The sequence below is a fragment of the Phaethon lepturus genome, unplaced genomic scaffold, assembly GCF_000687285.1.
Source record: "Phaethon lepturus isolate BGI_N335 unplaced genomic scaffold, ASM68728v1 scaffold9140, whole genome shotgun sequence".
In the NCBI taxonomy this organism is placed as follows: domain Eukaryota; kingdom Metazoa; phylum Chordata; class Aves; order Phaethontiformes; family Phaethontidae; genus Phaethon; species Phaethon lepturus.
This window is the reverse complement of record NW_010513992.1, coordinates 206-11,389: the sequence shown is the minus strand read 5'-3', so window position 1 is coordinate 11,389 and position 11,184 is coordinate 206. Positions and strand designations below refer to the sequence as shown.

At 41.9% G+C, this 11,184-nt stretch overlaps 1 long non-coding RNA gene across 1 annotated transcript; it reads right to left on the bottom strand.

The window, feature by feature from the left end:
• Positions 1-3,403: 3,403 nt before the first annotated feature.
• On the bottom strand, positions 3,404-10,168 carry LOC104624268. Its single transcript, XR_738067.1, has 3 exons — positions 10,101-10,168; positions 6,574-6,644; positions 3,404-3,797 (listed from the first exon to the last, which is right to left on the bottom strand). It is a non-coding gene; the product is annotated as an uncharacterized LOC104624268 (long non-coding RNA).
• Positions 10,169-11,184: the final 1,016 nt, after the last annotated feature.

Sequence of the window (11,184 nt, the reverse complement as noted above, 5' to 3'; positions counted from 1 at the left end):
TTTCCAACCTAGAGATTCTGTGATTCTGTGAAATCCCTAAGAAGAAATGCTCCATAGACATACTGTATGGCCTGCCACATATTGACTCCAGGGCATGGACTGGTCTGGAAACCATGGTGCCGAAAACTAATAGCCAGAAGGCAGCCCTCCACCCACACCCCACTTCCCTTACATGCTTTTCAGCCATGGCATTACAGCCTGAGCTAGGCAGACCGTGTTATGCGAGCCCTTGCAGGATCACAGCGTGCCTGCTAGACCAGACTGGGTCATAGCAAGAGGCAGAAGAGCCTTGCTAGAGACGCCAGCCAAGGGTACAGTCTGTCCTGTTTCACAAGCTTTAAAATTCTGGGGTCACTACACACAATTCTTGTGTATGTTCCATCACCCTGCTCGAAAGTCTTGTGACAGCCGGTACACACGCCCTGTCCTAAATCACAGAACAGAGGCATTCAACTTAGTATGCTGCTCAAGTGACTGAAGTACCAGCGTTTTACAAAATAGCTTATTCAGGAGCAAATTATGTATGTGTCACTGCGCTCTGCAATAAATGTAGAAAGTTTTATAGTGCACTTGATAAAAAACTTGACTTTATATGGCTTTTTTATATCATTTAACTAAAATTTTATGTTCGTGATTGCTTTCTACAATACACAATGCAAATGGAAAAGAAATATGGGGAAAATTACATCACTAGCAGGAAAAAAAAATAATAAATAAAATGCGCTGGAAGTAAAACAGATGGTTGGCACCTGGTGGTTCTGTATAGCCTTGGGTGACAGTTAAGCTGTTCCTACACTTGGGAGAAGGAAAAAAAGTAAGAGAAACATGTCTGTATCACTGCTGCACTCATGCTATTTTAAGGCTCTTGATGTTGTCTGGGGTTACAAGCTGTGCCTAAACTAAGGTTAGTCCTAGTTCCTCAACTGTCCACATCCCCCAACGCTGCTCTCTTCCCATAGCCTGGAGGTTCCTGTGCATGTAGGCCAGATCACCACCATCACACACGCCTAAGGTTCAGGGCTGCTGAGCACACCGTGGCACTTGCCACCTCCCAGAAAAGCCGGAGCACAACAGCAGCCTTTGCTGCTCTGTCTTGCAGTCAGCAACCACAGTGTGGTCACTCCACGTACCTCCATGCCCTCCCTGCTTCTGAAATACACCTAGGGTGGATCCACGCAAGGCACTCACTGCATTGTATATTGCTGTCTCAGCAAGGGGACTCTCCCTGCACAGAGGCTCCTCTGCAGAGGAAATCTGTGACCTCTCCAAACAACGTTGCTGCCAGTTGTCTAGACCTCTGTAACACTTTACGGCTGTTTGCAGTCTCAGAAACAGGATGTCAGAGTTGTCAGTCAGCTACAATTCATCTTTCCTACAAAGCTATTGAGTGTGACAGTAAACACTCATCTTGAGCTCAGCCCATTTTGAAAAATTACTTGAAGGCAAGTTGCTGAGAAACAAACAGGCTGTTTCAAATGGGAACAGTGAGGCCAGTGCCTGTGGTGATTTGCCCTGGGTTTGGATACAAGGTCACACAGCAGGAGAAAAGAAGAAAAAAAAAAATCATATGCTGTATAATGGCATGATTTTAATAAGAAAATTGTTCATTCTCATCTCTTAATCACAGAGATTCATTCAGCCACCCTGGAACCTAACCTCCACCCTCTCCACAGGCTGTCTTTAGCTTGCATTGGTACTTGGTGACGTGTATACCACATACAGGAAGTTAACTTCTTTGGTCATCTCCCAAGGAAATACTACACTGAGCAAAACAAGGGAAGGACAGGAGCCAGCATAACTTTTCTCACCAGTGCTCTCTTGGAAAACTGGCTGGTTTCCAATCAGCCTGCAAAGAGGTTGTGTCCACCCCCCCAAACCACCTGCAGCAAAGGGGCAAGAGAGGTCCAGGTTAGGGAGCGATGCAGTAAGATTTGATACTGAGTTCCGGTTCCAGAAGCGTGACCTTGCATGCCATGACAGTAGGTTGGAAGGATGAGGCACTACAGCCAAAAAGCACAACTACAGGAAGGCTGTCGAGGCCACCGGTACAGAAGCAGCTTTTCTCCTGTATGCATAATGACTGCAATTCCAGTGCCTTTTACAATGGCTTCACTGCTTCAAAAGTCCATGAGCAACAACAGTGTTCAAAATTCGTCACCGTAGCCATTTAATGCTGTTTTTTCAACATAAAAAATGTCACTAGATGGGTTACATGTCAGATTTTGGAAGGTCATTTCCAACATCCCAATTCAGGAACATCCACTATTTACATATTTACTGAGCACTTGGCACATAGCACATAGACAAATTATTTTCATGTAACCACAGAAAAATTAGCCTCTCTGGCCAGACTTCTGCAGGCTATATTGCAAACATTTATGAACAACTGCTATAACCTATCATGCTTGTAGTAGCATTCCTGTGACACTTGATAAAGATTTCATTAAGTCTGTTCAGCATGTTTTAAGCAGCTTATCAGAGCCACTAGCCAAAAAGCATCCTCAAACAGACTTGACAAAAAATGTTGCTATTTTTGCAGCACACATACTTAATTGCAAAAACTGCATATATAGCCTTTCTAATACTAAGGCAATCAGTCCACTTACCACAACTTTAGACCAGCATTCAAGAACTTCTCCCTCCTAGATCTGCACGTGTCCTTGAAACACTTGGCCACTGAGCATCTATCTTGCATAACTTTTAACTCTATCTACTATTTCTTGACATAAACTTTCCATATTTAATAGAATTTCCAAACTCACAGAAGAATTCCCACCAGAGTGCTTTTAAAGAAGCATTTGGAAGCAGGTATCTGTAAGATGTTAGCAATGCATCAAAATTAAAAAGCTAACTGCTCCTTTAATCTGTTTCAAAAGAACTAATCCAAGTTCAGAGCGCAGCTAATGTTAGGCTGTATATACTTGAAACTTCTGAAGGTTCAGGAATGGAAGACGTAGTCCAGAAGCACTGTGAAAATTATTTCATTCATAACAAAAATGCTTACGAAATCCATGAATTTTAGGGGTAATAATGTCAGAAAGGATGCGCATGCTCTCACCTGCTCTCCCTCTGTATTTCCTTCTCTGTTTAAGACAGAAAAACATACACTGCAATTCCAGACTCTTTCCTCTCCCAACAGAGGAGGACAGTATTGTCTAGAATTTGTTTTATTTTTGAATTCTGAAAGAATATTCATATGAATCATTTAGATTAGTGACTGGAAAAACTAGATAACTACAGATACATGACTTTGGAAATAACTTTTCACCAATCAGAGTATTTGAAAGTGTTGTAAAGATGCTTTTAATTATGGTTTTAATTCATTATTGAGAATTGTAGGTGTTCGCAAGGAAACATTCTGTATGAAAAATTATATGACGTTAAAAAAACCCAGTCATATCTGTTTCCACTGTGCAGTTTATTCAGTTTCAAATTAGAAAAAAATTACTAAGTATTTGACAATTCACATGCATAAACTCAAACATTTCAGCCCAAAAAAGTATTGTTTTCTTTCAGTGCTGTATTAAGGCGTTCAGGAATTTCACATAGGCAGACAAGTATCTGGATTTTTAAAAAAACAAGAACCCAAGATAGAGAGACAAGCTATAACTTAGTTTTACTTCTGTTAACAAATATGATCAAAGTGAGTCCTGGTAGTATGCAGTTGCATTCTTTGTCTTTTCACTTGTGTACAGCTGATAGGAGTCAAAGTGATTGGGAATGAGTTATCTTCAGCAAAAGTTTTCTTCAACAGTGTCTTGATTTGGAGTGCTGAATAAGCCATTGTAATGTTATGTCTGCCAGGATAGATAAAACAAAATTAAAAACTCAACCAGCTGTTTGCAGAGTGTAAAGGGACAACAGAACACCAGCAGGCTAATACAAATAAAAAAACCACCACAAACAAACAAAACCCAGAAAAACCACAGGTTCTCATTCACACCTAATTAAAAATTCAGTACTTAAGACTCCAAGTTGGCTTTTTTCCTGTCGTTTTTTGTTTGTTTTTAAATCATGTGCATTTTGTATTCTTGAAATATGATGACTGACATCAAATTCTCTAAACCACAGATGAAGAACTGTTGGAGAAGCAAAGATTTAAGACGACCATAAAATGAACTGTAAAATCCAGACTGGAATGAAATGCAGTGTGAGAACAAAGGCAGAAATACATGACCAGAAGGAAAGAGAAGGGCAAACATCTGACAAAGCATTAAGAAGCCATCTAGGTAGGTTGTAGGAGTCCAAGGTCTCTGAAAGACATGCAATACTAGACTACAATTTGATAGCTGAAATTGTTTCCCTTCCTGATATAACCTAATGCATTGGGCTGAAAACTGCAGCAGTTCACAAACTGATTCATGAGCAGATTAGATGTTTTTGCCTCAAGGCAGTAACATCTGTCAGGGAGGTAGGAAGGTTGTCAGGGGGCAGCAACAGCTCTAGCCCTCAAATTTAGATTTGTTGACACATCTGTCCTAAATTCAAGACAGTATTCCATGAATATCCTGGCAGACCAGCTTAGGCACAGAGACTGCAGACAAAAGCATCCCACAGCATCTGAAACAAAGCTAATAACTATATAATAATCTTCCACAGAAGAAACAGAAACTGGCAGCCTTACACCTCCACCTCTCGGTAAGACCAGCTAGCTAGGCTGCAGTTTGCACTAAAAAACAACTATCATCTCATTCAACTGCACTGACATCAATCAAAAATGCAGAGGAAGAAGACAGCTCCCACTCTTCCCCTTAACAGCCTAGAAGTTTCATCACTTTAATAAGCTAACTCTTATTATATTCTCATTGTAGTTTTTCACTATAAACGGTATGTTCCTGTCCTTTGATCTCCCTAGGTTCTTGTTCAACCTCTTTGCAGTTTTTCAAGGTCTTCCTCAAAATATGGCACACAGTGCTCCAGTAATGCCCGCACCATTCCAAACACACATGATATACGTAATTTGCTCCCATTTGTTATTTCTTTGGACAAATATTCAGGAACCAGGTTACCCTTTCTAAGCACAATGTTACACTGGAAGATACTTGACTGATTCTCAGTTAGGATTTGAGTCTTTTTCATCACTACTTCCAGGACTTCCACAAGTAAGTGATCTACACAGTTCTGCATTAGTGATCATTATTTTCATTATTTTCCCATTTGTAAATTTTAGCATGCTTTTTTTGCATGTTTTTTTCCTCCAGACCATCCATATAAATGAACCAGGATCAAAATGTATTTTCTCCAGGATCCTCTCAGAAATTAAGCTGGTTTTACCAGTTTCTAGTCACAAGAGCACTTCTGGGATGCTCCCCTGCAGCCTTGCCAATTTGATAAGGATCCAGCACTGCATTTCTAAAACCTCAGTCACCTTCACTGCCTTTCACCTAAGCAGATAATCCTGACTAGGCTGTCCTCCTCAGTCCTTATAACCCAAAGTCTAATCTTAATACATTCTGCATATTTCCCTCAGAGATAACTGTTGCACCCCAAGCCGCAGCAAACCTAGGTCTGGCCTCCTACAAACCAGCGTACCCAAACACTGTACAGAATTTCCAAGAGAAGCCCTCACTGCCTAACACGTCCCTACACACAGCTGACATCTCCCCCAGCCTCCTGAAGCCCAAGTATCATGGCATAGTCTCCTCACCTCCTCCACTACCTGGCCTCTCTGCCTAGGATGGAAATTTCCCCTGCTGCTGGGAGAAACTGGCTTTCCTCTCGCTCCCACTCCCACCGTCTCTCGTTCAGCTGAGCCCTACAGAGCTGCCTAGCTCTTCTAACCAGCCTGGCTTCCTCAAGAAGCAGCTATAAAGATCTACCCAGGCTGTATCGCTGCCATCCAGCACCGCTTGTCTTAGCAGGGTGCACGGAAGAAGGGTGGCACATGCTCCCAGGCAACTGCTGCTGCTGGCCCAGCCTGAGCTTCACCCCTTTCTCCTGCTCCGTGCAGGGAAGTGAAGGGGAGAACACAACAGGGGAAAGGGACAGGAAAGTGGAAGAGAGGGGGGAAGAGAGAGGAAAGGGCAAAAAGCAAAGGCAGATGGGAGACAATTTCATGAGGCTTTTATAGCTCCCCACTGACTTCAGGACACACGCTGTGCATCTCCAGTAGGACAGAAGCACTAGTCCCTCAGTCTGAGGAACACCGCCATACAGCCGCATGCGTGTAAGGCTGGCTTACAAAGTAAAAGCCTGTATGGTGCAAAATACCAATATTTTTTAAGTATCACCTAATAGCTGGAAGTCCTTCCTATCCAACTACTATTTTTTCAGCAGTAGCACTCTTTCTCTGAAGGATTCAATTACTTTGGGTTTTAAATATGCTTTTCCAAGGCCTCTGTCAAAATAATTTAACTTCTCATGGAACTAAATAATTCCACAAGTGACTTTTAAATTACACGTAATTCTATATTTAAACAAATACAACTACATGCAATTTTTGCAACAAAATCTTTCAAAGTAGATTAAGATTTTTCAGTTATATATTAGATATCAAAATCTCATTAACATTTTTAACACCTGATCCAAAGTACAAGGTATACATTGATGATGCTGTAAGAAAAAGAAGCTTACCGATGTTATCCTTCTCTTTACAGGAAATAGAATAGCAGCAGATTTCTCTGTCTTGAATAGCTGAAAGGTTTCTACAGAAAAAAGAAAAAAAAAAAGTAGTGTTATAACTCCAGAAAAAGTGACAACAGAAATTTCCATTAAATTACATGTTTTCTGCTTTTTACTCAGTGGGTTCAATTCTATCCTCAGATATTAAATTTTAAAATATGCTATTGCACACAAAACCCCCACATTACTTAAGCTATAAAGATTAAAAGTTCAAATTTCTCATTAAGTCAGTGTAATAGTGAATAATAAAAACACAGAAATACATGAGCTGAAAATAACATTTTGTAGTGGCAACCAAGTAACATTAACATGTCAGCATTCACTTTTTAGTCTTTCCACTTACAATCCAGAGTTTTTATTTCTAATAACTCGCATAGTCAACTAACAGTACTCAAATGATCACACCTTCACAATCTCCAGGATTTTTATTATATCATACTTAAGTATATCAGATCTGATTCTTACTGAGAGGATGACTCTACATTTAGGAAGAAACCGATTCTTAAGTAACTTTTGTTTCTTTCTGGGAATTTCCCTATCCCCCTCAGAGCTTCTGAGCATTTTGTTATTTTTTTCATTTATTTATCCTCACACAAGTGACTCAGACATGCAGGAAACATATTACGTTCCTGGAGCAGATGGGGAGTGGAGGCATCGAGAAGGAAAGAGTCCTGAGATCACATAAGAAACTCTAATAAAGAAGAGAAGTAAAAAGTGGCCTCCCTGTCCTTCAGGAGAGCAGACTTTGACCTCTTCAGGGATCTGCTTGGAAGAATCCCATGGGATAAGGCCCTGTAGCGAAGAAGAGCCCCAGAAAGCTGGTTAATATTCAAGGATCACCTCCAAGCTCAAGAGCAGCCCATCCTAATGAGTCCAGAAAAAAAGCCAGGAGGGATAAATGGATGAACGACGAGCTCCTGGCAAAACCCAATCACACAAAGGAAGCATACAGACGGTGGAAGCAGGGACAGGTAACCTGAGAGGAACACAGAAACACTGTCCAAGCATGCAGAGACACAGTTAGGACAGCCAAAGCCCAACTGAAATTTGATCTCGTGAGGGGTATCAAAGGCAACGAGAAGGGTTTCTGTAAGTATGTAAGTGACAAATGGAAGACAAGGGAAAATGTGGGCCCATTGCTCAATGAGATGGGACACCTAGTTACACAAGACATGGAAAAGGCAGAAGTACTGAATGCTGCCTTTGCCTCCATCTTTACTAGCAAGGTTAGCCTTCAGGAACCCCAGGCCCCAGAGACCAGGGGGAAAGTCTGGAGCAAGGAAGTTGTATCCTTGATGGAAGAGGATCAGGTCAGGGAATATAGAAGCAAACTGGACACAGAGAATTCCATGGGCCCTAATGGGATGCACCTACAAAATGATGAAGGAGCTGGCTGATGTCATTGTGAGGCCACTCTCGATACCCTTTGAACAATCATGGCAACTGGAGGAGGTACCTGAAGAGTGGAGGAAAGTAAACATCACTTTTATCTCCAGAAAGAGCAAGAAGGAGGACCCCGGGAACTACATGACAGTCAGCCTCACCTTGATCCCTGGGAAGGTGATGAAGCAACTAATCCTGAAAACCACTTCCAGGCACGTGACGGACAAGAAGGTGATCAGGAGTAGTCAGCATGGATTCACAAAGGGAAATTCATGCTTCACCAGCTCGATAAACTTCTACAATGAAATCTACAACTTATTAGATGAGGGGAGAGCAGTGGACATTACGTATCTTGACTTCAGTTAAGGTTTTTGACACTTTCTCTCCTAACATCCTCATAGACAAGTTGAGGAAGTATGGGCTGGATGAGCAGACAGTGATGTGGACTGAAAACTGTTTTAACAGAGGGTTAAACCTGGGCCCAGAGGGTGGCGGTCAGTGGCATGAAGGCTAGTTGGGGGCCAGTAACTAGTGGTGTACCCCAGGGATCAATACGGGGTCCAATCCTGTTCAACGTCTTCATTATGATCTGGATGATGGGGCAGAGTGTACCCTCAGCAAGTTTGCTGATGACACAAAACTGGGAGGAGTGGATGATACACAATAGGGTTGAGCTGCCATCCACAGGGACCCCCACAGGCTGAAGAAATGGCCTGACTGGAACCTCATGTAGTTCAACACAGGGAAGTCCTTGGGGAGAAACACCAGTACATGCTGGGGGCCAACTGTCTGGGAAAGCAGCTTTGCAGAAAATGACCTAGGGGTCCTCATGGACACCAAGTTGAACATGATCTAGCAATTTGGCAAAAAAAGCTAATGGTATCCTGAGCTGCATGAGGAGGAGTGTTGCCAACCAGTCAAGGGAGGTGATCCTTCCCTTCTATTCAGAGCTGGTGAGGCTGCACCTCGAGTGCTGTGTCCGGTTCTGGGCTCTCCAGTACAAGAGGGATGTGGAGCTACTGGAGGGAGTCCAGTGAAGCGCCACTAAAATGATTAAGGGACTAGAGCACCTCACATATCAGGAAAGGCTGAGAGACCTGGGACTGTTTAGCCTGGAGCAGAAAAGGCTCAGGGGGGATCTTATTAATGTGTACAAATATCTGAAAGGAGGCTGTAAAGAAGATGGAGCCTAGTGACAGGACAAGAGGCAATGGGCACAAACTGAAACTGGAGGCCCCCTTTGAACATAAACACTTTTTACCTCTGAGGGTGACTGAGCACTAGCACAGGTTGCCCAGAGAGGTTATGGAGTCTCCATCCTTGGAGATACACAAAAGCTGTCTGGACATGGTCCAGACAATCAGCTCTAGGTGGCTCTGCTTGAGCAGGTAGGTGGACAAGATGACATCCAGAGGTCCCTTCCAACCTCAGCCATTCTGTGATTCTGTGTTTCCTAAGTCCCAGTTTAGTTGCTTAGCATTTGGTCCATCCTTCTATCCTGAAACCTCACTTCAGTTCACTTCATTTGCACTACTGATTAAAATTATGTGATACATACATTCTGTGATACACAGAATCCTATTCCACAAGATTATTGCTACACTAGCCATTTTTACAAAATTGTGTATTGCCTTTACAATTACCCTTACAATGTGTCAATTTAGGTTAGTTTCAGTAATCCGCAAGTATATGCTTTGGATACATACCAAAATACCTGAATCACTTGGATTGAGACAGTAGTTTGAATTGGTTCTGTCCTAATACCATTTGAGCATTAAACTGCCACTACAATGTACTCTGAAAAGTGTAAGTGAGCCTATTACTATTTATAGTAGTTGGATATTCAGTGATGGAAAAACAGGATTATCTGAAACAACTTTATACAACTGAAGTAATAATCAAGAGAGATTCAAATCTACTGCAGTCAGTTATCAGCCTAGATTGCTATTTCAACTGCCAGCAGAGCTCGAAGTGGAGTATCTCAGAATGTAAAATGCAATCTGTTATAGCTGGTTATTGCCACAGACTACCAATGATTTTCTCTTACATATTGAATTTCACAGTGTTTCAGCTTTTTACACGGGCCAGCTACTTACAATTTCTCAATTAACTGCTTTTCATCCAGTGCTCCTGGGAGGTCTCTTTTATTTCCAAGGACTAACACCTGAAAAAATCATTCATATTCATGTTAAATACAGGAGTAATAAAAGCTTAGTCTTTAACCACTTGCTGGCATTATACTGGATCTTGAAGCCAAGTATTTAGAACACAACAGCGGATGCATTAAAAATAACCAGTGACTGTGGGAACCTCATGGAAATTCTGCTCCTAGCCAGGGTCAGATGCTAGAGGCATACCCTCTGAAAACTGGACCCCATTATTTCTGTGTGTATCAGTATCAGAAGACCCCTCTGCAAGACAAACTCTCCATTCCGGATGGCATTACAGGCTGGTGTCAGACTGCACTAAGTGGATTCCTTGTGTAGGCAACTAAACCTGAGGAGAGCATGCACCAGGTGCACTCAAGCCACCACTGGACATTCAATTCACAGGACCAGACCAACATTAATCAAAAGCAGGGCCCCAAAAGTAGAAGCTGGGTCCTCAAGACCCGGTTTTGCTCCCCTGCTTCTTAATATTAACATACTAAACAGCCAGGCATCCAAACCATGTATGACCCAAGCACCAGCCAAATGACTGATTCCTCTCCCTCCCCTTTGAGCACCCATGGTAGAAATCAGAAGGGCAGCCATTAGTAATTAAGTCTGAGAATGCAGAAAATTTACCGAATAGATGCTGGAACTTAAGAGTTCCTATGCAGTACTTAAGGCTTCAAATATAAATTAAGGTCAGATGAATGGCTTGAGCACATCCTAAGATAAAGTAAGCAATGGAAAGTTTTTCTAATTATAATTGCATTATTGTTTTCCAGATGTGTTACAATTCTGAGTGAAGACTGTCCCATTGTTTCCCGCGAAGCTGAAATACATTAAAACTCATTACTTGCAGTCTCAGATTAATAAAGCGACCTTAAAGTCTGTGATGCCAAAATTGAAGGAATTTCAATACTAGCTACTACCTATGAAATAAAAATAAGTAAAAAAACCATTACAGCACCTTGGAAATTACTCTGCTGGTCAGGCTGGGCAATTGGAATGTGCTATTATAACATATAAGAGG